We start from the raw sequence: 24,266 nt of genomic DNA, 5'->3' as shown, positions 1-24,266 counted from the left end.
CATCCCAACTCCTTATAAGAAACAATGGGAAAGCCAACAATGACATGTCTCTCCCATCTTTCATGTTGCCCCTTCCCTAAAATCCACAAATTAATTTCTCCATTGATCATCGTATTTTTAAGGATGGCCAATTTTCCTTTAACTTCTATTAGGTTATAAAATTCTTTGTAGCAATGTAAACCTTTCCACATCGTGATAGTTTTGAAACTTTCGGTTTTCACATCAAAAGCAACTATATCTTGCTTGTGATTAACACCATTCAACATATAAATAACTCCATTAAGGTTTGCTCAATTGGTAAAAGCACATTCGCCTACGACCGTTAGGTCCTGGGTCTACAACCGTAAGGTCCTGGTTCGAGTCACGCTGGAAAGGAAGTGTGAAAACATTATAGATCCTCCTAATTCGGGAGGGGTTTAAAAAAAAAAAATCCATTAATGCAAACTCCCTCCGATCGATAAAACTCGCAAATACTTTCAATCTCCTTCCACGATTCATTTATGTCTAAAGTGAGAACCCAACTTCTTGACAATATTTGTGATTTTCCCTTCAAATACTCAATTCTCGTGAAAAGAACTTTATAAATCTGTTCTTTTGGTTCGAAACCTAATGAATAATGACTTGGAAAAAGATTATTTATGTAGGGAAGATATCTTACTTCTCTCGTACTGGGATTGCAAATTATAGCAGGCTGATGACATATTGCTTTCCAGAAGCAGAACACACCATTAACGCACTCCAAAAAGTCAGTCATGAAATAAATATCACGGTAGAGCTTATCAAAATAATTCTTACGAAGAAGGGATGCTTTTCCATCTTCGTTTTGCTTTATAGTGTATAAAAGTCCCTTTGGGCAAAACGATCCCTTTCCCAAATGAGCAATTTAGTTCGAGTTCTAGAGCGGCATAGATGAATATCCATAAAACTTGATTCCGAGTAGGAGTTATAAAATGATTAAAAGAAAACAGTTAACTACTCATATTATCCACTAAAAAATGGGTTGGATAATTAACTTTTTAAAAATGGGTCAAATATGTATAAGAACCATATTATCCATTTAGAAAATGGATAAATGGATAACTAATGGTTTAACTTTTATATTTGTAAAGCCACAAATTGAGGGTTCCTCAAGTTTGGGAGACTAAGAATTCTCCCAAAAATGACCATATTCATGAAGCCATGGATAATATGGTTACTCATATTATCCGTCGGTTAACCCATTTTTTTATCCGTATTAAATATGAGTCGGGTCGAATAATTTATCCGTTTTCTCATTACCCGTTTTCGACCCGAACCATATCCAACCCGACCCCCCGTTTGCCACTCGTAATTCCGACACAAGGAAGTTAAAAATTTTGGAAAGGCATCTGAATCGCATTAAAGATTTAACAGGGAAGCCACGAGAATATATCAATAATTATTTCTTGGGGAATTGATGGTTTTTTCCTCAAATAATTCATGTTCTTCTCCTTGTAGACGGCGGCTGTAGCCATGGCCACTCCTTTCTAAGCAAACCCTATTTCCACCCTAAAAATATATAGGGCAATAGTTTATACTTTTCCTTTTCCTAACATTCTAGTTTCCGCCCAGAGATTTAGGACGGAAATCTACCGAATACGTCGGTAAATCTTTTCGTTTTTTTCGGAAAAAAAGAGTTCTAGCATCAACCTTAACGTAGGTAAATATATTAAGGAAATTTTTTCATATTTTCCACTTCTATTTGTAAAGCTTTTGGAATGGTGCCGTCAAAAGTCATAAGTAAAAAACTAAGAAGTGGATATTATTGTATTCAACTTTTATTTTTTAACTATTCTTAAGCGACTCGTTTTATATCTGAATTATTACAATACTAGTAAATTTACACGCGCATCGAAGGCCTCGGTGAATTTATGAACTAATCTTTTTCTAATACCTGAAAATATTAAAAATAAATTTCAAACCATACAAGCATTTACATGCCTATACAACAGATTTTCTCAACAGATATGTGAATTATCAGTTATTGAATCCATCACGAAAATAAACCTGAAGTAGTTGATTCTATAGTATTGGAAAAGGAAGAGAAGTCAATAATGCAAATGTCAGAAATTCATGTTTTGAGGGTGTTACTGCATGCAATATACCAAACCAGTACAAATCTACAAGTCAGCAACAATTCAATAAAATGAGCAAGATTAAAATTCTAGAAATAAGAGTGTATATGGTATAGGTCATTCACTTTTCTTGTTTTACACCCCATACCACAGCTCCTACACTGCTACTGCTGATTATAATGTGATTTGGTCATATTATAATCATTATTATTATGTGATTTGGTCTCACACTAAAGGTTCCTCAGATTGGTCCTTTAATTTGACTCGCTCAATTTGTTGTCACTTCTCCTTCCTTTATACTTGCACCATTTTGCACATACATGAGAATTCCCCTGTTAAGGTTGTCAGCCAACAATTTAATGTCTTATGAACAACTGACACCAGGAAGCTGTTGTACTCCCAATAAAACAAAGAAAAACGATGTTGCATTGTCCCTCATATTAATTTCTCGAATTGTTTACGGGAAAAAATAGACATATATACAAAAACAAAATATATATACATTTGTACGAGCGACTAAAACTAAACGTTTCTCTTATTTATTTATAGAAGTCATTTTCACCGATTATTATACCTCCTGTAAATCAAAACACAAGTTTAGGGCACCAACTTCTTTTGAATGGGTCACCAATAGAACTGTCGGTTCTTCAGAATCTAAATTCAGTCTTTCACTAAAATTTCGAATAGCGATCCCGAATTCAAGTTGATTCTATTTTGACTCTTCCTCAGAGAAAGACGATCAAACAATTCCCAATCATGGTCCTTGCGGATCGGATCATCCATATAATATACAAAAAGAAACTCCAGATATTTGAGATCTTTCTCTTTGAATCATTCCGAAGTAGAAGGAGGGTAAGATCCTTGCCGAATCAAAGTTATTCATTTCATTCTTTTTTTTATGGAAGTCGAGACCCCATCCGTGACGTGGTCTTAGACTGGTTAATCGCGATGTAACGACCCGACCAGTCGTTTTACTTTTTAGAAGCATGTTCCCCTAAATAAGATTTCCCGTATGTGCTTTTACTTATTTATGACTTGCGGGGATGGTTAGTTCGAGATTTGGAAGGGTTCGGGTTGAAATCGGAACATTTGGTTCCTTAAGTTGGCCTTAAAAGGCTAAGTTTGACTTCGATCAACATTTTGAGTAAACGACCTCGGAATCGCGATTAAACGGTCCCAATAGGTTCGTATGATGATTTCGGACTTGGTCGTATGCTCGAATCGGGTTTTGGATGACCCGGAGCGTTTCGGCGCCTAATATTGAAAATTGGTTCCTTGAAGGTTTTTGAAGTTCTTTAATTTGGTTTAGAATAGGTTTTGGTGATATCGAGGTCCGAATGGAATTTCGAGATCGGGAATAGTTTTGTAATGTCATTTAAGACTTGCACGCAAAATTTGGTGTCAATCCGAGTGCCAGGGCATTTGGCCAGGGACCGCAGATGCGAAAGTTTGTGCGCACCCGCGAAATCGCAGGTGCGAGGAGGAGAAGCGCATGTGCGGGCCAGGTCGCAGATGCGGCACGCTTGCCGCAGAAGCGAGACCGTAAGAGCGGGTTTTCGTCCGCAGAATCGACCCTCTCTGGGCTTGAAGGCCTCCGCAGAAGCGGACCAAGAACCGCAGGTGCGAAGATCGCTGGGCAGAAAGGGTTCATTTAATACGGGACTTAAGCCATGCATTTTCAACCCATTTCTCACACACTTTGGGCGATTTTGGAGCTTCTTGAGAGGGGTTTTCACCTAGCACTTTGAGGTAAGTAATTTCTATCAAATATGAGTCAAATACATAGCTTATAACATGTAAATTAGTGAAAATCATGGGTCTAGGTTAAAAACCTGGGTTTTTGATAAAAATGAGATTTAAACATGAAATTCGTTATGGAATCTAGTAAAACATCATATATTTGGGTTCATGAGGTTATGGGTAATAACTTCCTTCAAAAAAATTCGGAATCCGGGCATGTGGGCCGGGGGTAAATTTTAAGAATCTTACATTTAGGGTTGGGTAACCTCTTTAATAGTTGTACTACAAACCTTTGAGCACGTATTGATTAATTTATATACTATTCGATTACTTTTGGGTTGATTCGGCATCGAATTGAGGATGTGAGCACATTCTTGGACCGGGAAGTAGGCCTTGAGATGAGGTAAGTCTATTTTCTAACCTTGTAAGAGGGAATTAACCCCATAGGTGAACTTAATCAATATGTACTTCTATTTGTGGGGGGGACTACGTACGCACGATGTGACGAAAGTCCGTGCGTAACTACTATTCATGCTTAAGTCCGGGTAGATTTAGGTTTACACCATGTTTTGTTGATAGCGTTGCTTGTTTATGCTTACTAATTGTTTGGATTAAAGCGGAGGTTGAGAATTTCAATATTTTAAAGGTTCCTGGTTGATTTTCTTATTTTGAAAAGAATTGAGAGATATTGTGATAATTTGAGAAAAATCTATGTTCAACCGCTTCGCAAGTATATTCCGCGTGCGGGGTAAATTTCCACTACTCTCATGGGAGCGGGTCGTTCGCCTCGGCAGGTTAATTGATGTATCTATGGTTCGGGCCGTTCGACCCTCGGCAGTGCACAGTGTATTTATAGTATATTTGGATCGGGTCGTACGTCCTCGGCATAATTCGTGCGTAAAAATATTGGAACCCCCTTTTATACTTAATATTGTTTCATGGATTTGAAAGGTGAAAGGTTTTGATGAGAGAAATGACTTGGTTCTTACTTGAAATGAAAGGATTGTTTACTTATTTTCCTGCTCTGAGTTCTATTCTCATTTATATATCATGTTTAATTAGAACTTCATGTTATTATACTTTTGGCCCATAGTAAGTGTCGAAGTCGACCCCTCGTCACTACTTCTTCGACGTTAAATTAGATACTTACTAGGTACATGTTGTTTATGTACTCACGCTACACTTCTGCACTTGATGTGCAGGATCTGAGGCATGTGCATCTGGTTATCAGTCCGGCGCGCACGCTTGACTTCTGGTTCGAGACTACACGGTGAGCTGCCCTTCCGAGTCGTTCAGCAGCAGCCGGAGTCTCTTTTTTAATTATTTTCTGTCTATTCTATTTCGGACAGTAGAGTAGAAATCTTTTGTATATTCTACTAGTAGCCCACATACTTGTGACACTAGATCTTGGCACACACTAATAGACTTGTGATTTTGATTTTATTTCTATGGTCATAAATACATTTAGCTGCTTTCGTTTTATTAAATTTGAACCTATTTCTTACTAAATCTATTAAATTAGGAAGGTTATTTACTTGGAAGAACTTATTAAAATGGAAAATCACTAGATTATTCACTTTTGGCTTGCCTAGCAACGCTGTTGGGCGTCGTCACGGCCTAAAATGGAATTGGGTCATGACATTATTATAAATGCCTAGAAAAAACTGGATATGCCTTTTCTCTCAAGCATATTTTATGGCTAATGTGAGGTATGATTAGAGGTATTAACCATAGTGCTGATAAATGATATCTTTTCCCTGAATCATTTCTAGTGCTCGCCTTGCCTTGTCATTGCCATGCTTCTAATATCATCAACAATGCCTGATATGATCGCTGTGATTATAGAGAAGAATAAATTCTGATTCCCATTTTCTAGATAAGAGTGATGTCGTCTTCTTCCCTTGTGAGTTTTTGAAAACATGAAAATAAAAGGTAATTGCAGTGGTAGCCAAATGGTTTGATCTTCCATGTATATTTGGAGATCATATTGGTAATCTGGATTTGGTGCAAAATAAGAAAGGAATATATATCTCCAAGTTGTAGTAGGGGATCTTGGTTTCCTAGAAATAAAAATGAAAAAGAAGGGTACAAGGAATACCATGTTTTAGTAACTCAAAGTTGCATTTAAGGTATATCCTATATAATCCTTTGTTAAAAAGTTCAGTCTATATTTAAAAATATTTTAGCAAATCTTTTTAGAAAAATATATAAAATACTCACTGCTGAAATTAGAATTTCTCAATAAGGACTAATTTACTATATACACCATAATGTAGACATTGATAGCCCCACCTGATCCTTTGATACTACAAGAAAAGTGTGAATTGCCTGGGCATTTTACCTGGGAATTTTTTCTGCTGATATTTCCTACGGCTTTTCATGCGAAAATATGAAATTCCTAAATTTTAGAATATTTCACCAGCGAAAAAATTTTCCCTGGAATATCCGTAGGTACATTTGGCGCCATTTTGCGCAAAATTTTACCTGGAGAATTATTTGGAAAATTAATCTGCAAGTACCGTTTTCATAGGTAAATCCGCAAGTAGTGAACAAAAATAAATTCCTTTGTCAATTCGCAAGAAAATCCCTAGGTAAATTTACTTGCGGATTTAGCTAGGGATACTTACTTGGGTATTTACTTACCTATGGTATTACCTGGGGATTTTTATTATGCGAATTTAGCTGGGGATTTATAATTGAGGATTTATTTGGGAATTTTGTTTTTACCTGGGGAATTATTTGGGGATTTTATTATTCCAGATTTATTTGAGAACTCTTTTTTTTGGAGGATTTATGCGGGGATTTTGCTGCTACAAGTTTAGCTGAAGATTATTTATTGGGGATTGACTTAAGCATTTACTTAGCTGGAGATTATGCTGGAAATAATATTTTAAAAATATATTTAAGAAATTAAAATTATAAAATATAGAAAATGCTACTGATATCACAAGTGAATGTTATTTTTAAGCATTTAGTTCCTTTATCAAGTCAAATAAATTATTATGCAATAATCTCACTCTAAAAAGGTTTTGAAAAGAAAAAGGATTAAAGCAACAATATTGATAGAATTGTTAATAAAATTATCATATTTAGTTATTTTATTTATTGTTGGCAATATTGTCATATATATTTATCATTCCTTTCTAAAGATAAATGTAGTTAGAACTTAATCTCATACAAGGATCATAAATGTAATGTTTTTTGGATTGAATATTTCAAAATAATGACGCCAGTTACTAATTGAGTAACAAATTAATTATCCTAAATCCAACTATTGTTGAGCTAATATCATAAGAAAATATACTTAATTTGGCATTGTTGAATAATTTGAAGTATAACTTTTAAGTAGAAAAACTATTCAGCTACAGTTTATCATTGCATGAAGTTTAATTGTCTCTTCGAATAGACAATATGTACAAGGGAAAATACTACTAATATTTTAGCTGTATATCTTACTTATATGTTATCTTATTATTACATGTATTAAAAATAATGTAATTTAACTATAGAATGCTATTTAGATGATATTTATTTGTACATATTATAGGTGTGACTTAAGTATGGAGTAACTAATTTTACTTCTAAATATCCTCTTGATTAACTTCTAGTATTATTGAAATAAGTGGATCTTGTATACATGGTTAGAATTAGCTAATAATCTTTATCAATTACTTAACCATGTAAAGTGTGTTTACCTCTTGTTTAAGAAAATTATTATGTAAACAAATTTAATGTGTTATTCAGGGTATATAAGTGTACCATTATCAAATTTTTCTTATATAAGACCTCTTATATCCAAAATTGTGTTCCTCGAAGGAAAACAATTACACATGGTATGAACTGTCAATTAATCATTAAAAATTATCTCAATTTGATCCATTTGGTTATACTTGAAAAATTCATTCTTATCTTTCTTCAAAAAAAGAAAAGATAGAGAAACGAATAATTATACATCCTGATTTTGGAAGAAATATGGTTGCCAGCAACTTAGCCTCTCTTTTTTACCACATCGGATAAAGAAAACTCTATTTCGCCCTTTATAGTAGGCGCGTAAAGCAGATCTTCCGACATTTAAACTTGGGCAATTGAGTTTGTGGATTTGGGGATGAAATATCATGGGCCATGGTTTCTCTCCGTATGATGGGTGTATTGAAGAAAGATATGTTAGTGTTATAAAATCCTACATATTATAATTACAACAGAATTACCTCGGATCGGAATTTTGATGATTCCGTTCATCAAATTTTTGGAAAGTTTGATCGAGGTTGACTTTTTGATATCGGAGTCGGATTTCGATTCCGGAAGTTGCAGTAGGTTCATGGGGTCATTTGTGACTTGTGTGCAGAATTTGAGGTCAATCAGACGTGATTTGATAGGTTTCGGCGTCGTTTGTAAAATTTGGAAATTTCGAAGTGCATTAGACTTGAATCCGTTCGTGTTTTCGATGTTATTGGAGGTAATTTGAAGATTCGACTAAGTTCGTATGCTATTTTAAGACATGTTGGTATGTTTGGTTGACCTCGGGTTGATTTCGGGAGATTAACGGTTCAAGATTTGAAGTTGAAGAACTGCTGAAGTTTAAGGGCTGCTGGTGTAATCGCATATGCGGTGCGGATTAGGGACCGCAGATGCGAGCTCGTAGAAGCGAGAAAAGAGACCGCGGAAGCGTCCAGGGATGGTTTGATCACACGCCGCAGATGCGGCCATCCGCGCGCAAAAGAGGTTTGCGCAGGAGCGCATTTTGGGCGCAGATGCGGAGAATGGCGCATGTGCGAGGGTTGTTCCGCACATGCGGTTGGCGCAGAAGCGGGCAAGGGGCGCACCTGCGAGACCACAGAAGCGGCAAAGTTGTCGCAGGTTCGGAAGGCCCGGACAGAACATATAAATACGGGACTTCGAGGTTTTTCACCATTTTCACCACTTTGAGCTCGGATTTTGGAGGACTTTTAGAGGGATTTTGAAGTGATTACTGAGGTAAGCTCCTTGTGTCCATTTATCTTCAATAATGATATTTTCCCACAGATTTTATACCTAGTTGGTAGTTTTTGAGGTGAAATTTGGGGGTTTAGGATTAGAGAATTGGAGAGTGAATTTTGGGGATTTGGATGACCAAATGGAGTCAGATTTTTATAAATTTAGTATGGTTAGACTCGTGAGTGAATGGGCTTTAAGGTTTTGTGACTCTTGTCGGATTTCAAGACGTGGGCCCGGAGGTCGGTTTGAGCCAATTTCGGATTTTGGCTTATAATTTCGTATTTTTCTTATGTAAATGATTCCTTTAGCCTATATTAATTGTATTGTACTGCTTGTGGCTAGATTCGGGGCGTTTGGAGACCGATTCGAGAGGCAAAGGCACTTTGGAGTAAAGTTTTGCGCGGTTTGAGGTAAGTAACAGTTTTAAATCTGGTCCTGAGGGTATGAAACCCTGGATTATTGTATTATGTGAGTATTTTGGATGTGACATATATGCTAGGTGACGGGCGTGTGGGCGTGCACCGTGGGAATTGGGACTTGCTTCATTCCGTGAAACTGGAAAGTTGAATAAGCTTGTTGTTAGCTATGTGCCCTTTCTGTGCTGTAGAAATTTGACAATGAATCATGCTAGAAATTATGCTTAGGCTATGTGTTGGTGTTGTAAAGACCCCAGTGGTCGTGATACCTGTTGAACCTTCCTACTTATTATTACTTGTACTCAGTCGTAGTATTACTTGCATATTATACCTTAGTCTCTGTTATTCCCTACTGATACTATTTTGGGCTGATTCCCCTTTTTTACTGAGGGTCGTGAGACTAGAGAGGTTGATGACTGAGTGAGGCCGAGAGCCAGTTTGTGAGGTATTGATACCATAGAACGTGAGTTTTCTGTGCAGATCTTGATATGATACTATAGCACGTGACTTATCATTATAGCACGTGAGTTTTTCGTGCATTACGTGAATTGTTCGTGCAGTATGTGAGTTGTCCGTGCGGATTATAGTGCTTGGGCTATAGGAGCCCCTCCGGAGTATGTACACCCCTAGTGAGCACAGGTACCTACTGAGCGTGAGTATTGAGGGCTGAGAGCCGAGTGTTGAGCTATTGAGAGAGCCTGAGGGACTGTTGCCCTGAGAGGTTGCACTTGTTTCATTTGTTGCTGCACTTAGATGATTTATGTCATTGTTCTGAAACTTCTGGGAAATATTGTATCCGATTTTACCTGAACTTGGTAATGTATAACTGACTTGACTTAAATTGCCGGAATTGAAACATGTCTACTTTCATTGCTAAAATTACTGAAATGAACTGTATTTGTATAGCTAGTCACTACCTTTCAGTTCCTTAATTATTATTGTTACTTACAAAGTTGGATGTACTCACGCTACACCCTGCACTTCGTGTGCAGATCCAGGTGTTTCTGATCACGGAGGATGTTGATCTCATGCGTGGTCGAGTATCGGAGATTCACGAGGTAGCTGCCGGCGTTCGCAGTCCTTGTCTCTCCTTCCTTGTTATCTTTTCTTTTCTGTATTGGTACTTGACAGAGACTCTTGTAAACACTGTTTCTTAGACTAGTTGTTTAGATGCTCATGACTTGGTGACACTTGATGTTTGGGGCTATTTTTGCACACTGTATTTTGAGTTTAACTCATGGTTTTACGAAAACTCTGTCATGAAAAAGCTTTGACTTATCTTTTGCGAAACATTGAAAGTATTTTTGAAAATCGGCTTGCAAAACTTGATGAGCAGATTTAGTAGAGTCTTGCGGATCGATATGGAGACGTCTGTACTTATCTTCGAGAGGCTGCCGAACCCTTAGGAAACTTCACATTCTTGAATTCTTGTCGTGCGAATCTTTTGATTCTGGTAACTAAATTTTGTTGTTCTAATTCTCTCACAAATGGCGAGGATGCATACTACGGGGTAGGATGGACAGCCACCAATACCACCAATCAGGGCCGCGAAAGGCCGAGGTCGCGGTAGAGGTCGCGGTAGGGGCAGAGGTGTAGCTCGCACAACAGCTAGGGCAGCACTTGCGGATCCGCCAGTTGCCCCAGTTTAGGAGCAGGTTCTAGTTGTGGATGGGACTGTGGGACCAGCTTAGTCACCACCCATGCCCATTGTGATTCTAGACCTTCGGGAGGCCTTAGCTCAAATTCGGACCGCGTGTACCAGTCTTGTACAAGTGGTCTCTGTTCCGGCCGCAGCAGCTACTTCTCAGCCGGGGGAGATGCTTAGACTCCCGCCACCCGCACACCAGAGTAGGTGGTACAGGGACTCCAGAAATCGGGGGTACCACCAGCCTATCCTGTTGCAACCGCTCAGGACTATGTGGTTCCTATCATGCCCGATGATGAGCATCGTAGATTGGAGAGGTTTGGGAGACTCCAACCTCTATCTTTTAGTGGTACAGAGGGAGAGAATGCACAGGGCTTCTTGGATAAGTGCTAGTGGATACTCCGTAGAGCAGGTATTCTAGAGACCAGTGAGGTCTCGTTCACTACCTTTCAGTTCTCTAGGACTACCTTCAGTTGGTGGGACACTTACAAGAGGCGTAGGCCGATCGGCACAGCACCCCTTACCTGGCAGCAGTTCTCCGTTCTCTTCCTGGAGAAGTTCGTGCCTCAATCCCGCAGAGAGGAGCTGCGCAGGCAGTTCGAGCAGCTTCGTCAAGGTGATATGTCTGTGACGCAGTATGAGATGAGATTTTCGGAGTTGGCCCTTCATGCTATCTGGTTGGTTCCCACCGATAGGGAGAGGATCAGGAGGTTCATAGATGGCCTCACTTTTCAGCTGTGATTGCTTATGACTAGAGAGAGAGTGACTGGTGCTACTTTTGATGATGTTGTTGACATTGCTCGTCAAATTGAGATGGTTCGCAGCCAGGAGCGGGTTGAGAGGGAGTCCAAGAGGCCTCGTGGATAGGGTGGATTTAGCAGTGTTACTTCTAGGGGTCAGTTCCACCACGGTAGGGGTCGTCCTTTCAGAAATGTTCATACAGCTCACCCAGTTCACCGTGGTGCATCATTTGGCCATGGTTCACACAACTATCAGCAGGGACAGTCTTCATTCAGTGCACTACCAGCGCTGAGTTCTCACCCTGCCTCGTCAGCTCAGGTGTCTACGGGTAGTTCCTCGGGGTATCAGGAGCAGCAATTTCGTCATATGAGAGGTTGTTTCGAGTGCGGAGATTTTGGTCATATTAAGAGAGATTGCCCTAGTTTGTTGGGTGGGACTCCATAGCAAAGTTCTCGGCCGATGGCACCAGCACCAGCAGTTTCATCACCCGCCCAGCCAGCTCGGGGTGGGGCTCAATCATCTAGGGGTCGCCCGAGAGGGGGAGGTCGATCAGGGGGTGGCCATGCCCGTTTCTATGCTCTCCCTGCCAAACCAGATGTCATTACTTCGGATGCTGTGATCACAGGTATTGTATTAATTTGCCACAGAGATGCCTCTATATTATTTGACCCTGGTTCCACTTATTCATATGTGTCCTCGTATTTTACTCATTATCATGCCCCGCGAGTCTCTAGTTTCACTTGTTCATATGTCTATGCCGGTGGGCAATACTGTTATTGTGGACCGTGTATATCGGTCATGTGTGATGACTATTGGGAGTCTGGAGACTAGAGTGGATATCTTGTTGCTTAGTATGGTCGATTTTGACATGATTTTGGGTATGGATTGGTTGTCTCCATGTCGTGCGGCTCTAGATTGTCACGCAAAGACCGTGACGTTGGCTATGTCAGGGTTGCCGATGGTTGAGTGGAGCGACTCTATAGACTGTGTTCCCAGTAGAGTAATTTCATACTTGAAGGCTCAGTGGATGGTTGAGAAGGGTTATCTATCTTATCTGGCCTTTGTGAGGGATGTTAGTGCAGAGACCCCTGCTATTGATTCTGTTCCTGTGGTGCGAGATTTCCCGGATGTGTTTCTTGTAGACCTACCGGGCATGTCGCCTGACAGGGATATTGATTTTGGTATTAATTTGGTGCCGGGCACTCAGCCCATTTCTATTCCAAAGTATCATATGGCACCGGCGGAGTTGAAGGAATTAAAGGAGCAGCTTCAGGAACTCCTTGATAAGGGGTTTATTCGGCCTAGTGTGTTACCTTGGGGTGCACCAGTTCTATTTTTGAATAAGAAGGATGGTACTATGAGAATGTGCATTGATTACAGACAGTTGAACAAGGTCACAATCAAGAACAAGTATCCTTTGTCGCGTATTGATGATCTATTTGACCAGCTTCAGGGGGCGAGGGTGTTCTCCAAGATCGATTTGCGGTCAGGATATCACAAGCTGAAGATTCGGGACTAAGATATTCTTAAGACAGCTTTCAGGACCCGATATGGCCATTATGAGTCCATTGTGATGTCTTTTGGGCTGATCAATGCCCCAGCAGCATTCATGCATCTGATGAACAATGTGTTTCAGCCTTATCTTGACTCATTCATTATTGTATTCATTGATGATATCCTCGTATACTCTCGTAACCAGGAGGAGCATGCCCAGCATCTAAGGATCGTGTTGCAGCAGTTGAGGGAGGAGAAGTTTTATGCAAAGTTCTCCAAGTGTGAGTTTTAGCTCAGTTCAGTGGCGTTCTTGGGGCACGTGGTGTCCAGTGAGGGTATTCAGGTGGATCTGAAGAAGATAGAGGTGGTTCAGAGTTGGCCCAGACCGTCCTCAGCCACGAAGATTCGAAGTTTTCTTGGTTTGGTTGGTTATTACTGTCGTTTTGTAGAGGGTTTCTCATCTATCGCATCGCCCTTGACCAAATTGACTCAAAAGGGTTCTCCTTTCAGGTGGTTGGGTGAGTACGAGGAGAGCTTTCTGAAGCTCAAAACTTCTTTGACCACGGCCCCAGTTCTAGTTCTACCATTAGCTTCTGGTTCTAACACAGTGTATTGTGACGCTTCTTGGATCGGTATTGGGTGTGTTCTGATGCAGGAGGGCAGAGTGATTGCTTATGCTTCGCGCCAGTTGAAGCCCCATGAAAATAACTATCATGTCCACGACCTTGAGTTAGCAGCTATTGTTCATGCCTTGAAGATCTTGAGTGATTGCTTATGCTTCGTGCCAGTTGAAGCCCCATGAAAAGAACTATCATGTCCATGACCTTGAGTTAGCAGCTATTGTTCATGCCTTGAAGATCTGGTGGCACTATTTGTATGGTGTCCATTGTGAGATTTACACTGATCACCGAAGTTTGCAGTGTCTGTTCAAACAGAAGGATCTTAACTTGCGTCAACAGAGGTGGTTGGAGCTTCTTAAGGACTATGATATCATCATTTTGTACCATCACAGGAAGGCTAATGTGGTGGCCGATGTCTTGAGTCGCCGGGCGGAGAGTTTGGGGAGCTTAGCATATCTTCCAGCAGCATAGAGGCCATTGACATTGGATGTTCGGGCCTTAGCTAGCTAGTTTGTTAGATTGGATATTTCTGCATCGAGTCGAGTATTGGATTGTGTGATCTCTCGGTCTTCTCTTTATGATCGTATCAGGGAGCGTCAGTATGATGAGCCCCACCTGCTTGTCCTTAAGGACACGATCCAGAACGGTGATGCTAAGGAGGTCACTATTGGGGATGATGGTGCATTGAGGATGCATAGTAGGCTATGTGTGCCCAATGTAGATGGTTTGCGTGAGTTGATTCTCCAGGAGGCTCACAGTTCGCGGTATTCTATTCATTCGGGTGTCGCGAAGATGTATCAGGACTTGAGACAGCATTACTGGTGGAGGAGAATGAAGAAGGACATAGTGGAGTATGTGGCTCGGTGTCTAAATTGCTAGTAGGTGAAGTATGAGCATCAGCGACCAGGTGGGTTGCTTCAGAAATTAGAGATTTCGGAGTGGAAATGGGAGCGGATCACTATGGATTTCGTTGTTAGGCTTCCACGGACGTAGTGGAAGTTTGATGCAGTTTGGGTGATTGTGGACAGGCTGACCAAGTCAGCTCATTTCATTCCTGTGATGACTACCTATTCTTCTGAGCAGTTGGCTCTAGTGTATATCCGCGAGATCATCAGGCTTCATGGCATACCGGCATCTATCATCTCTGACCGGGGCACGCAGTTTACATCACAGTTCTGGAGGGTCATGTAGCATGAGTTGGGTACTCGAGTGGGGTTGAGCATAACATTTTACCCTCAGATGGACGGACAATCCGAGTGCACTATTCAGATATTAGAGGATATGCTCTGTGCGTGTGTGATGGAGTTTGGGGGTTTTGTGGGATTAGTTCTTGCTACTAGCGTTTGCCTACAACAACATTTATCAGTCGAGCATCCAGATGGCATCGTATGAGGCTCTGTATGGTAGGCGGTGTAGGTCTCTAGTGGGTTGGTTTGAGCCGGGTGAGGCTAGATTATTGGATACAGGCTTGGTTCGGGATGCTCCAGAGAAGGTTAGGGTGATTCAGGATAGGCTGCGCATAGCCCAGTCCAGACAGAAGAGTTATGTGGATAAGAAGGTTCGCGATGTTGCATTCATGATTGGAGAGCGGATCCTGCTCTGGGTGTCACCCATGAAGGGTGTTATGAGGTTCAGAAAGAAGGGCAAACTGAGCCCGAGGTTTATCGGCCCATTTGAGGTGTTGCGACGTATTGGGGAGGTTGCTTATGAGCTTGCCTTGCCTCCCAGGCTAGCAGGAGTTCATCCAGTACTCCATGTTTCTATGCTCCGGAAGTATCACGGAGATCCGTCTCACGTATTGTATTTTAGCTCAGTCCAGTTGGACAAGGATTTATCTTATGTTGAGGAGCCGGTGGCGATCTTAGATAGGCAGGTTCGAAAGCTGAGGTCGAAGAATATTGCTTCTGTGAAGGTTCAGTGGAGGGGTCATCCAGTCGAGGGAGCGACTTGGGAGACCGAGCAAGATATGTGCGGCAGTTATCCTCATCGTTTCACCACTTCAGGTATGTTTCTATACTCGTTCGAGGACGAACGTTTATTTAAGAGGGGGAAGATGTAACGACCCGACCAGTCGTTTCGAGAGTTGTAGCCTCGTTCTCCCTTTCTGCTCATTTTTGTGCTTCACTATTGTTTTATGACTTATAGGGTTAGTCTCTTAATTGAAATCTTAAGCTGGAAAAGTCGACCGGATATCGACTTATGCATAAACGACCTCGAATTAGAATTTTGATGGTTCCGTTAGCTCCGTTGGGTGATTCTGGACTTAGGAGCGTATCCGAATTGTGATTTGGAGGTCGGAAGTAGAATTAGGCTTAAATAGTGAAAGTCAAATTTTTGGGAAGTTTGACCAGGGGTTAAATTTTTATATCTGGGTCAGATTCCGATTCCGGAAGTTGCAGTAGGTTTGTGGGGTCATTTTAACTTGTGTGCAGAATTTGAGGTCAATCGGACGTGATTTGATAGGTTTCGGCGTCGTTTGTAGAATCCATGTGTAATTAGTATTTTTGATGTTGTTGGAGGTGATTTGAAGATTCGACTAAGTTTGTATGATATTTTAAGACGTGTTGGTATGTTTGATTGAGGTCCCGGGGGCCTCGGATTGATTTTGGGTGATTAACGGTTCAAGATTTGAAGTTGAAGAACTGCTGAAGTTTAAGGGTTGCTGGTGTAATCACATTTGCGGATTGGGGACCGCAGATGCAAGCTCGGAGAAGCGAGAAAAGAGACTGCAGAAGCGACCAGGGATGCTTTGATCAGAGGCCGCAGATGCGGCCATCCGCGCGCAGACGCGGTTTGCGCATGAGCGCACGTTGGGCGCAGATGCGGAGAATGGTGCAGGTGTGAGGGCTGTTCCGCACATGCGGTTGGCGCAAAAGCGGGAAAGGGGCGCACCTGTGAGACCGCAGAAGCGTCCAACTTGTCGCAGGTGCGGAAGGCCCGGGTAAAACATATAAATACGGGACTTCGAGGTTTTTCACCATTTTCACTACTTTGAGCTCGAATTTTGCAGGATTTTGATAGGGATTTTGAAGTGATTACTGAGGTAAGCTCCTTGTGTCCATTTATCTTCAATAATGATGTTTTCCTACTGATTTTACACCTAGTTGGTGAGTTTTTGAGGAGAAATTTGGAGATTTAGGGCTAGAAAATTGGGGAGTGAATTTTGGGAATTTGGATGAACAAATGATATCGGATTTTGATAAATTTGGTATGGTTAGACTCGTGAGTGAATGGGCTTTCAAGTTTTGTAACTTTTGTCGAATTTCGAGACATGGGCCCAGGGGTTGGTTTGAGCCAATTTCGGATTTTGGCTTATAATTTTATACTTTTCTTATGAAATTAATTCCTTTAGCCTATATTAATTGTATTGTACTGCTTGTGGCTAGATTCAGGGTGTTTGGAGACCGTTTCGAGAGGCAAAGGCACTTTGGAGTAGAGTTTAGCGCGGTTTGAGGTAAGTAACGGTTTTAAATCTGGTCCTGAGAGTATAAAACCCCAGATTATTATATTATGTGAGTATTTTGGAGGTGACGCACATGCTAGGTGACAGGCGTGTGGGCGTGCACCATGAGAATTGGGATTTGGTCCATTCCGTGAAACTAGAAAGTTGAATAAGCTTATTGTTAGCTATGTTCCATTTATGTGCTGTAGAAATTTGACAGTGAATCATGCTAGAAATCATGCTTAGGCTATGTGTTGGTATTGTAAAGACCCCAGTGGTCGTGATACTTGTTGAACCTTCCTGCTTATTGTTACTTGTACTCAGTCGTAGTATTACTTGCATATTATATCTCAGTCTCTGTTATACCCCGCTGATATAATTTATCATTCTATTTTGGGTTGATTCCCCTTTTATTACTGAGGGCCATGAGACTAGAGAGGTTGTTGACTGAGTAAGACCGAGGGCCTGTTTGTGAGGTATTGATACCATATCACGTGAGTTGTCCATGCGGATCTTGATATGATACTATAGCACGTGAGTTGTCTGTACAGTATGTGAGTTGTCCGTGCGAATCCACATATTGATACTATAGCATGTGAGTTGTCCGTGCAGATTATAGCGCTTGGGTTGTAGGAGCCCCTCCGGAGTCTGTACACTCTCAGTGAGCGCAGGTACCTACTAAGCGTGAATATTGAGGGATGAGAGCCGAGTGTTTAGCTATTGAGAGAGCTTGGGGGACTGTTGCCCTAAGAGGTTACACTTGTTTCATTTGTTGCTGCACTTAGATAATTTATGTCATTGTTGTGAAACTTCTGTGAAAATATTGTATCCGGTTTTACCTGAACTTGGTAATATGTAACTGACTTGACTTAAATTGCCGGAATTGAAACATGTCTACTTTCGTAGCTGAAATTACTGAAATGAACTGTATTTGTATAGCTCGTCACTACCTTTCAGTTCCTTAATTATTATTGTTACTTATTGAGTTGGTTGTACTCACGCTACACCCTGCACTTCGTGTGCAGATCTAGGTATTTCTGGTCACGAAGGACGTTGATCTCGTGCGTGGTTGAGTATCGGAGATTCACGAGGTAGCTGCCAACGTTTGCAGTCATTGTCTCTCCTTCCTTGTTATCTTTTCTTTTCTGTATTGGTACTTGACACAGACTCTTGTAGACATTGTTTCTTAGATTGGTTATTTAGATGCTCATGACTTGGTGACACCCGATGTTTGGGGCTATTTTTCCACACTGTATTTTGAGTTTAACTCATGTTTTTACGAAAACTCTGTCATGTAAAATCTTTGACTTGTCGTTTGCGAAACATTGGAAGTATTTTTGAGAATCGGCTTGCCTAGTACCATCGATAGGCGTCATCACGACAGGTTATGATTTTGGGTCGTGACAATTATGAAAACTAAATAATAAATCATTTTTTTAGAAATATTTGCCAAAAATTCGTGGAAACTTTTCATGGGGAATTACTTGTGGAAAATCCGCAAGAAATTTCCTTTTTTTCCCGAACTTTTACCAAAACTTTCTTGCGATATTTTAGTGCTTTGTGCGACAACATCCGCAGGTAATTTATATGCGGATTAAAAATTCCTAGGTAATGTACCTTGGAATTTTAAATTTCGCATGTAATAATTACCTACGAAGGTTTTTCCATCGGATTCTTTTTGATAGGAAAATCCGTAGGAAACTAAAATACCTGCTAATTATCCAGTATAATCCTCAGGAAAATTCCCATGTAATCCACACTTTTCTTGTAGTGTGAGTGCTTATAGTCATACCCAACTCAGAAACATTGGATGCAGAATTTAACGAAAATAACGCTTAGAAAATATATACAATGTAAATTAAAAAAATGAAAGTATCTTAAGTTCTTCTCCCACTCACAGGTTGCCTTTGATGACAAAGGAGTCGGAGAGAATACATCCCATTGCTTCTGAACGTATCAAATCCATATGGTGGTGAGATAATTTGTTTGGGATATTCTCTCTATACAAGAAGGCTTTACCTCTAAAATCTAGGAAATTAAAAGGCAAAAGTCTAGTCATTTCATTGTGACTTATAAATCTTCAAAGTTAATATGAATTGAACAAAAACAATTGATTAGGGGGAAAATGAGAAAAAAGGAACAAACAGAATGCCCGAACACACTTAATTGTCCCTTTAAAATCCTTCTAGTCTCAGTTTTCGACTGCTTTATGGATGCAAAATAATTAATGAATAGACAGTTAAAATTAAGCACTACCAAAATATAATGAAAGGTTCATAACGACGGTGCGTGCGCTTCTTCTTCGCTAGAGAATTCTTACCAGCAATTAACTTCTCCTCGACAGTCTTCTCTGTATTGTTAACTAAATGGCATGTAATGGCATTGCAAGGTTTAGTACTATAATAAGTTTAGTTAAGGCCAACATATTAATTCTAAGCGAGAAAATAAAGAAATCGTTAACTCTGCCTGGAGGGCTTTCTATTGTATACAGGGAAACTAGAAAAAACCAATAATAATTTAAAAAAAAGAAGAGGACTCTTGAAGAAGAAGCAAGAGATAAAGTTCGGCAAGGAAAATAAGGGGGCGTATTTAAGATAGCAACGTGAGTGTCTTTTGAGTTATCTAACTGAATACTTAAGCTGTCCATTCGGGACAACCGATAAGAAAAACTGAATATATAAGCGACGGATGAGTGTTTTTTAAAATTGAAGAGGTGATTTTGAAATTTTAAAAAGCCCAAAAAATGAGGAAAAAGATAAATAGTCATTCTATTCAAAGAAAAGTGCCACCTCACTTGTCTATGTCCCTGATTTATATAGATATTATATCATATACATATAAAAGTTCAAATATTCTACATACAAAAGCCTCAAAGCAAAATGTTGATCCATTTTTTTACTCCTAAAAAATAAATTTCACATTTTCATTTAACTATTTTTTGAATATACCAAGTTTTGAAATCGATTTAAGGTGAAGAGGTAGTTGAAGAACAAAAACAATAGCTTGGAAGGTGGTGAAAATTTATTTGCATTCGACCAATAAAAAGAAGGGAAGCCTTGAAGCAACGGTAAAATTATCTTTGTGTGACCCATATCCCATAGGTCGCGAGTTCGAGCCGTAGAATCAACCATTAATTCTTGCATTAGGATCTTTGGGGTGCGATGCGTGCGACTCTTCCGCAGACCCTGCATAAATATGAGATACTTTATGCGCTGGGTTGCCCTTCGCCCTTTTAGTCCAGCAATAGAAACCTTCAAAATGTCTCCCGTTCGCTGGAATCTTTTTCAGTAAATGATTATTTTTTAAAGATTTCGACTTTTTTAAAGTAGGTCGGTAATGGACAATAACCGTCCAAAACATGACCATTAATGCGCGGTCGGAATTTTGAAGGTCGGAAGAGCATACCGACTAAAGTCGGTCGGAAATTACTGACCAACATTGGTCGGTAAACTGAACAGGGCAGGCAACTTACCGACCAACTTTGGTTGGTAATGTTGAATTTTTGGAAAATAAATATGCATTAACCGATCAACATTGGTCGGTAATTTATAATTTTAATTTTTTTTATTAGATACCGACCAAGGTTAGTCGATTTTCTAGGATTAATTTTGGCAGAAAATGCCTGTTTTCGTAGCTACACCACCTACCAAATAAAAATATCATACCAACACCCCCAATTCACATCTAATAACCACTAATTCACCACGTACAATCCCTAATTCACCACAAATTGAACCAAACATCTAACAACAACAACAACCAAACATCCAATTAATACTTTAAAACTAACAAATTAAAGTTCAATTAAATATCATAATCCAAAACCAAGCAAAAATTAAGTAATACAACAATTTCAAAATTGTTCAATCTAATTCAAAACTAGTTCTATTAGTCTTGTTCAAAGTATATCAAAGTATTGGTCAAGGGGTATTTTCTACAACATCATCATCATCTCATGAACTTTCATCTACAAGACGGTATAGAGAATGGTCTTCTGGAGGACGGGAAGAACGATCACGGGTCGGACATGAGGAACGATCACGGGGAGGACGGGAGGAATGATCACGTGGAGGCCGAGCCTCTGGCGATGACTCACGAGACCGGGGCAACGGAAAAGCTCCAGTAGAAAGGAGAGTTCTGATCTGAGCTTGCATACCAAGGAATTGACCATCTCTAAGCCTTTCTCTTTCCTTGGCCGCTTCTAACTCGGATGTAAGATTTGTCACTGTCTCCCACATAGCCGAGAGGATATTAAGTTCCTCGCCCTGTGAGGAAGTCCCTATTCCTTGCATTCCACACCTATAAGGATAGAATTGTTTCTCAGGAAACCCGTATACCTCCCCCATTTTAGACTGCCAACAGCCTCCAACCATATTATTTCAGCATCATCGTCCGAAGGCTGGGTTGGCTCGCCCGATTCACCAGCTGGCTGACTATGAATGAATTTCTCCATGTTACTTTGGTAGCGACCCTACATTATTTTAAATTAAATTAGTATTTAAAAATTCTTATAAAAGTAAATTATAACACTTAAAGAAAATTAAAAGCTTACATATACAGTCTATGCCCGTTCTCGTGTTTTAAAGAAAATTTAAAACACGAAAGTGCTTTAAAAAACTAACTTTTTAATCCTCGTCGACATTGTTCCTCGTTCGAAAATTCCTCGTCCTCACTTGTTTGAATTTCATCAGTTGATTCTTCGTCCTCATTTTCTATAATTATTACTTCATTTATATCAACTTCTTCCAATATGCGTTTAGGATGTTCCAAATCATTTTCTAACTGATCGTCTACTATTTGGTGAACATTGGAGATATCGTTTTGATATGCAACATCTAACACATTCGTGACTTTCACTCTACCTACAGGCTTAGTTTTGATTACAACCCACCAATCAGACTTAGTCCGCCACAATGGATAAGGAGCATATTTCCATAAGTACGATGTACATCCAAGTACGATTAGGATAATTCCTATTGTACATCCAAGTATGATGTTCCATCTATACAAATAAAAAATAATTGAGATATTTTCATAAGTATTACAACTACTTAATATATTCTATAACTATAAATTAATTAAATTATTTTTAGTTAATTAAGATAGTTAATTTTTAATAATTACACCCAAAAGGTTCAACAATTATCCCTAAAAATTCAATTCACATGTAAAAAGTTCAACCATTACCCCTAAAAGTTCAATTCATATCCTAAAAATTCAACCCACACCCTAAACAATTCAATTAATACCCTAAATAATTCAATTACCCCTAAAAATTCAATTCATACACTAAAAGTTCAATTCACAAGAACAAATCCTAAAAAACCAATTCAATTCCTAACAAAACTACTCAGTGTCACACCTCCTTTTTTTCCGAGGGATAGGGAGTTTTTCCAATTAAAGTAATATTATTCGAAATAAAATTATTTATTTAATTTAGAGTCACCACTTGGAATAATTTTTATGGTATCCCAAGTCACCGATTTATTTTAAAACCCCAAATCGATGAAATTTGACTCTCTTTAAAGTCTGTGAAAACCAGATGACCGGATAAGAAATTCTGCTAAATGTCAGGCTCGGGATTTGGCACTAATAGGAGACATGCTGTTGCAAGTTACGGAAATAGCACAATTTATATACAAGACCAACCAAGACATTGCAAATCATCCAAATCTACACCTGACTAAAATTGTATACATCGATGCCTACTATTCAAATGGTATTTTAATGATTTACAATCATCCTTAAACTCTCTTTTTGTACAAATTTAGGGAAAATTCCTTGTTCCATGATTGCTATTAATATTCAGTCCCACTTAGAACTCAGTCATGCTTTTAAATGGAAATTTCATCAAATAGGTAGCACTAAGCAGATCTGCATAAATTCAATGACAATTCAACCAATTTCGGATTGGAAAACATATATTTTAAAACCTAGAATGAGCAGATAACCAACAATAGGAGTCCTAATTAAAAGCAAGAATTATATTACTTCATACAAGCATCGTGTTTCGAATTACTTCCCAGTTTTATCACTTTTCAAATTGACACAAAACTATATTTATTATATATTCCAATAACAGAAAATCAGGAGCTAAACAAATTCACATAGATTAATCAAGAATCAAAATGAAAGCATAATACAAGGAGTTTAAAACTTACCTAATTAAACAATGAGATAACTGAGATGAGCCAAATGAAGGCAAATACAAATTCGGATGAAGCTCAGCAGAAAAAGTTCAGCAACCAACAGCAGAAGTTCTACAATGCTTCGATATAGAATAGCTTTAGAAAACCCAGAACCATGAACAACAACTTCCAATAATGACAGAAATTTGTTGTTTTAGCCTATTTCCTTCTGTTTTTGTCGCCTTTTCTTTTCTTTTTGCTCTTGAAATTCGTTTTCGATCCAGAATCCAATTTTGATTTTGTTTATGAAGCTCGTTTGAGGAGGGAGGCGGAATTGGGTGGCTGCTCAAGAGAGAAGAAGAAGAAGAAGAAGAAGAAGAAGAAGAAGAAGAAGAAGAAGAAGAAGAAGAAGGCTAGGTTTTTGGTGTAGAAGAGGGGGAAGGGTGTTGTGTGTGTAAGGGAGAAGAAAGGGGGAGTTAGAAACTTTTGAGAATAGAGTAAGAGAAATGAGGGGAAAATTCGGTATTTGGGATCTGGATTTAGAATTACTGACCAACGTTGGTCGGTAATGTTGGTCGGTACACTAAGTGACCAGGCGTTGACTGTGTTTGACCATTAACCGACCAACTTTGGTCGGTTATTTTAAACAAAAAAACTAAATTATGTTTTTTGTATTTTTATTTCTTAAAATATTATAAACTATAAAAAATTAATATAAACTATAAGCATTTATTTTATTCATATATATATTTACTATAAATAATTATAAACTATAAGCATAATCTTTATAAATAATTATATTAACTAATTACTTTTAATAAATTATAAGCATATATTTTATTCATACATATATATAAAGGTATATATATGAGACGTTTAGTGTATTCGAACTACATATTTCGTCTTATATATTCATTTGTTTTATAACTAATTACAAATCACATAGATTAATAAATATCGGTCAAGACATTTT

The 24,266-nt window shown here is 39.2% G+C and overlaps 1 long non-coding RNA gene across 1 annotated transcript; it reads right to left on the bottom strand.

Moving 5' to 3' along the window:
* Positions 1–21,034: 21,034 nt before the first annotated feature.
* Positions 21,035–23,798, bottom strand: LOC142172965 (uncharacterized). The gene is made up of 2 exons (XR_012702238.1): positions 23,327–23,798; positions 21,035–21,636 (listed from the first exon to the last, which is right to left on the bottom strand). It is a non-coding gene; the product is annotated as an uncharacterized LOC142172965 (long non-coding RNA).
* Between the last annotated feature and the right edge of the window lie 468 nt (positions 23,799–24,266).

Source organism: Nicotiana tabacum, chromosome 2, assembly GCF_000715075.1.
Source record: "Nicotiana tabacum cultivar K326 chromosome 2, ASM71507v2, whole genome shotgun sequence".
Lineage (NCBI taxonomy): Eukaryota > Viridiplantae > Streptophyta > Magnoliopsida > Solanales > Solanaceae > Nicotiana > Nicotiana tabacum.
The sequence above is the reverse complement of the archived record's forward strand: the minus strand, read 5'-3'. Positions and strand labels throughout refer to the sequence as shown.